The sequence below is a fragment of the Telmatherina bonti genome (assembly GCF_933228915.1).
Source record: "Telmatherina bonti genome assembly, chromosome: 14".
NCBI classification, from domain to species: Eukaryota; Metazoa; Chordata; class Actinopteri; order Atheriniformes; family Telmatherinidae; genus Telmatherina; species Telmatherina bonti.
The window spans coordinates 32,946,133-32,952,132 of record NC_136612.1 but is presented as its reverse complement, the minus strand read 5'-3'; positions in this window follow the sequence as shown (position 1 = coordinate 32,952,132).

Here is a 6,000-nt window from a genome sequence, read left to right as displayed (position 1 = left end):
AAATAATCACTAAAAAACCCTTTTCATTTCTGAACAGAGTCAAAAGTTTTAAAAAAAGACTTTTCTGCAGCTGAGAATTCACACAAGTAAAATGGTGTGAAAAAGAAAGCCCTCTCTTTCAATTCTGATGGTTAAGACAAAGAAGACACTTGGTCTTTCTAGGGATTTAAGTGGAAAAACCTCAAAACAACCATTTAAGCTGTCACGATTTCACAAAAACTATCATTTATTCTTCCTGCCAAACAGCTTCAGGATGAAGGTTTTAAGCTAAATGAATGTGGCCTGTGAAACTAAAGAAGGAGACGTTCTGTTTAAAACAGCTGCAGACCCAATGCTGAAGTTTGAGCAGAGATTTTTCTGTAGTTGAAAAGGTTAAAGCTGGGGTAGGTAATGTTGGGGAGCTAGCAAGATATGAATGTAGCACCCTGTCTTGGCTCCTCCCACTCTGGTTTTGCTCTTTGTGTGATCCAAGGCTTTTTTTCTTATCTCCGCCAAGGAGGTTATGTTTTTATCTGTTTTTGTTCAAGACAACTCAAAAAGTTGAGGACCAAGTTTCGTTAAATTTTTTTAGGAGTTGTTGGAAAGGTGAAAAGAAAGAACTGGTTTAGTTTTGGTGGTGATCCGGATCACCGTTTGGATCAAAGAACTTTTTAAAGGATGTGGCGGAGATTTGCGCTCTCCGAGTTCTTTTCTACCTTCTCTAGCTTTTTCCACCAACGATTTTCTCTCTCGGCTGTTTAGCGGGAGGAGACAAATGAACCGAGCCGGGTCGGGAAAATCCTTCCCGCATTTTCTCAGCCATGTTTGCCTTCCGAGTTTCTTCTTCACTACTTTGTATTTTCATCCTAACACGCTGTTTATATGCAGGGTGTGGCTATCAGGTATGCGCTGCTGGAGGGGGAGGAGGGGAGCCAGGAGAAGAAGCTACGAAATATAAGAAATGAACAACTTCAATTCGAACATTTGGATTGATCAGAGTTTTTACAGATTTACAGTAAACTGAGGGGTCTAACTATATTTCTTATTGTTCATGATTACAAAATGTATAGACTACAATCAGGACGAGGAACCACTTCCCCCAGAGTGAAATAAAATGTCTCCGAGAAATATTACCTAACCTAAAGCTTTAATTGAAAAGTGCAAACTGGTGTAAATCTCAGACACCATCTGCACAAAACGGATTGTTGGATAAAAATTCCTTTGTAGCAGACCGTTAATCTCCACAAGGACAAAAGCATCTTTTATCACAGTCCTGCACAACAGCACAGCACGTTTAAGAGTGGTGGTATAGCTGTAGTTTGCAGCTCCAGGCTGAAATCGCAGGGTTACTGAGGAGTGGTCTGATTGTGCAACTTAAGCATGAAAGCTTTTGGTTCTTAAAGCTTTAGTGGTTTAAAAATGCTTAACTTTAAAATGCAAAATGAAAATTCATGGGACTAATCTCCAGAAAAGGCTGAACAGTTTGATGCCTGAGTGGTTTGAAAAGCAGAAGTTCATCCTTGCAGCTTTGACAGGAATTAAAAGGATGTGAAGTGTTCGATGCTGCTGCTGAAACGTACTTGATCATCTGATCAACAATGCAATAACTTCTATAAAGGCAGAATTGTTTGCAGTTTGTAGTTCTGCAGCTTTCAGGTGTGTTAAAGCAATGCCAGGGAGGAAAGACATCAATTATAATCTTCAAGAAAAAGCTGTTGTGGCTCAGGATGCCGCCATCACAGATTTGTTTTGGTAAAAAAAAACAAAAAAAATCTGCCACCTCCTTACCTACGCCAAGGAGGTGGCAGAAGTTTAGTTTTTTGACAAAGTCTGACTGTGTGTTTAAACAAAAACCACTGATTTTCATGTTTTTTCTGAAAATGGGTCTATGTCTAACTTAGACTCCAATAAACCCTGGAAGTGATCCAGATCAGCATCTGGATGCAGGAATGATTTGAAGGATTCTTCCTCATTGTGAGAGAGACCCATTTTCAGTACATCTGCATATAACTCCACAATAAATGGTGAAATCCAGTCGAAGTTCCCAACAGGTTTTCCAAGATACCAAAGATAGATGTGGATCCCGGCAATATTCTGCATACTACCATCCAGAACAAGAACTAGGTACTGGATACTACCATCCAGATCAGGAACAACGTTCTGGATACTACCATCTAGATCAAGAGCAACTTTCCATCACTGCAAGAAAACAAACATGCAACAAACACCACAATATAGCCGAGACACTGTGGATTCATTATCAGTAGATCTGGAATCTGGATCCATACAAGATGAAAGTAGGACCAGAACATAGTCTGGAAATGAATTAATTGTTGGAGGTCTGACTTTAGACAATGATATTCTAGTTGTCAAAGAAATAATCCTGATTAATAATCCAAAATGACAATTTTATGTTAACATCCCAGCTTTATATTTGTGTAAACATTTTCAAAATTCTTAATTCTTAAAGCGGCTGGGATGAGAATCAGCACCTCCAAATCAGAGACCATGCCGGAATAGGGTGGATTGTCCTCTCCCCCACGACCCGACCCCGGATAAGTGGCAGAAGATGGATGGATGGACTTTTTTTTAAAGTAATTCATTCATGCAAAAATATAAATCTGTGGAATTATCCCATTTACATTTTTATTTCACCAAAACCCATTTTATGCTCCTTATTTGTGAAGATTCTGACATTTGTCAAGCCTTACATTTAGAATTTAATCATTGGGTGTCCAGATACAAAGTTATGTCAGGTGATCTTTTTAAAAATACAAATTTAGCATAATTTCTGTGTAAGGTGTTGATTTTGGGCATATAGGTGCCTTGCCAAAGCTGTGAACACAAAACACTAAAAACCACTTCATCTGATTGGTCAGATAACGGCTTTCACCCTATGTGCATGTTTTATCGAACTGCCTTTATGGTTTACACACAATCTTTTGTGTTTTATGCCACGATTAAATGTGAATTATTAAATCATGACATCCCTAGTTGCTGCAAATCAATGTGGGAAGAGTTATAAGGACAATTCCACTAATTTAGAGTCCATCATGCCACAGAGAGAGAGAATATTCACATTCAAGACTTCTAATCTTCTCAGCAGCCGACTGCAGCAATTTCAGACTGTTTAGACCAGAAAACTACGAAAAAGCTACATCTCTGAGTCTCCAGCCATCTCTAAGCATGTTATATGTTAAAAGAAGCTGAATCTGAATTAACCACAAGACTTCCTGAACAATGTTCTTTGAACAGACAAGGCCAAAGTGGAAATATTTGGTCAGGATGTACAAAAATGTTGGCACAAACACAGTGGTGGAGGGAATCACAATCTGGTCTTGTTTTTACAGCCACAGGACCACTGACTGGACCATGAGCTCCTCTGGGTACCAATTCTCAAGTCAAATGTGAGACCATCTGTCTGAGAGCTGAAGCTAAATTACAATGACCCCAAACACAGCAGCAACATGAAAAATGGTGACCGAAAGAGCAAAGAATCAAGGCGTTGACATTGTCTAGTCAAAGTCCAGACATCAACCTGATTCAAATAAGAGAACTGTGCAGAAACAAGTGCTGCAAACACCAAAACTGAAGCAACAGAGTGGACCAAAATTCCTCCATGACCATGTGAGAGACCAATATATAAATCGATTTCTACAAACCTTTGTTCAAGATGTTGTTGTGTTGCAGTTTGGCTGAATAGCTGTTTTGTGTTATAATTCAGCAAATGGACATCAGTCTACTCAAGCCAGCAGAAAAGAGCCCAAGGCATTTGGATTTTTTCATACATCCTCTAAAGACGTGTGAAAACCACTTGAATGGTGTCGAAAAAGAAGCAGCTGGAATATGAAAAGCTTGTCAGATTGATCTTGTTTCCTTCAGCTCTGAACAGGCCCTGAATTGTGCAATTTTCTGCCAATTTAAGCTGAGTTGTTGAGTGCCTGTTTGTGTTCCAACAGTAGAGAACATGACCATCGATGCAGCAATCTGAAGAAAACAAGTCAGCCATAAATTACCACTGGCTTGGCACTGGTAGGAAAAATAAAGGAAAACTAAATCAGATTTTACATCTGTAAGAAAACATGGCTTGTTCCAACTTTGTTTTACCCTGTGGACAGAATACATTTAAAAAACATTTGATAAAGAACATAGCATATAAATTAACATCTACAAACAGATGTAAATATGCTGGATTATAGCCAACACGTTCATTTGCATTAATAGAGAAATGACAGGTCATAAAGAACTACACAATATAATAAGTCAATAAAATATAAAACAATGCAATGAAATTCTTAATTCCTCACCACACATATTTAGAAATCTTAAAATGTATCCATTTAAAAACAGGTTTTTGCAGTTAAAGTGTTTGTTTTTTTTAAGGGGAAAAACACTCCATGCCTTGGAGTGGAAACAATGATTTGTGATTAAAGACGCTTTGCTTTGAAAAATAAAAAACAAATTGAGACAATAATAAACAAAAAAATGTAATTTCTTTTTGCCTTTGTGGGTGTTATGCAAATTTGGTTGCTCTTATTTAGCTGGATTTTTTTAAGTAAAAAATAAAGTTTTAATAATAATCCAAGTCTATGATTTTTAAAAACTGACAGCAACATTTATTTTTTGGCATTTTTTGTGTTTTCTGTGCCAGGTCCTAGACTTCCTGCCAGTTTCAGCAGACTTTCTGCTCGTTTGTGTTTCAGTAGTTGCGAACATGATCATCTTCGCAGCAATCTGAAGAAAACAAGTCGTCCACTTACACAAATTACCACCGACTTGGCACTGGTAGGAGAAATATCCAGAAATGCTAAACCAGATTGTACATCTGTAAAAAAAAAAAAAAACAGGGCTTGTTTTGAGGAAAATGATAAGATGATGATGACTGTCGAGTCAGGGAGCCAGAAAAGTATCAGTAACTTTAAATGAGCATAGCAGAAGGGTGTTTTGATCTCCAGCATGCAGAAGCAAACATGGAAGAGCCTGATCCTATTTCACATCAGGACAGAGGGCCTCTACTAAAGCCTCCATGTACATTTTCTTTAAACAAAGCTCGGATTTGAGACAAACTCATCTCCTGCTCCTGGTACGAGCTGGTATTCAGGGCTCCGGCATTTTCTTCTCACAACATTTGTAAAGTTCTGCCTGTTAGCAACTGTGTATATGCATTTATCCTCTTTTTGCAGTATGTGTGCGCCGCTGACAGTTTTAGAGCCAAAACAAACTACAACATGTGGAATCATCCCACTTAAGAACCACGGCACCAGACTCATCCAGTCAAGCTCTGCGAGAATCCAGTCTGCAGCTTGAATTCCTTCCAGTATTTTTAGATGGCTTAATAACTGTAGAATTAAACTAATTACAAACACAAACTGTGGCGGAGCAGATACGTGCCAAGCTCAGGAAACCCTACGAGTCTGGACCCAAGCCTATCTCCTGCTTCCAAATACACACTCACCAAATTACCAAATTAAGTTGAGGGGGATTGAATAATTTACACACACAAGATGTATTTTGTTAAGTGTTTTGCTTGTGGAGTTTGTGCTACTTTGCTGATCCAACATGAAATCAGTGAAGAGAAGAGGTGGTTTATAAGTCTACTCTGACTTGAACATTAAGCTCAAGTGTGCAGCACAGTCGATTAAGATAAAATTTTCCTGGAAAAAGCTAAGAAAATAAAAAAAATTTAAAAAAGGCAGACTTTGTTGCCATGGCTGCAGCCGTGAAACACTTTTATTCCTGCCAGCGTGTGTGGATTCAAGGACAAAGCCATAATGAGCAGTGGCATTAATGATGCTGCAAGATGTGCTCCCGCCACGGCGTGGATTACCGCAGTTAACTGGGTTTGTAATGGGTGTAGTTTTTCCTGCACGTGTCTGAAAAGAACCGACGAAGAGCAGGATTCAATCACATCCAAGGGCATTACTGTAAAGCAGGGAGAGGATGTGCAGTCATTACTGCGCAGAGAGAGAAATCGGGTCAGGCAAGGTGGAGGAAAGCTTCATTTCTCCCTTTCTTACTCCA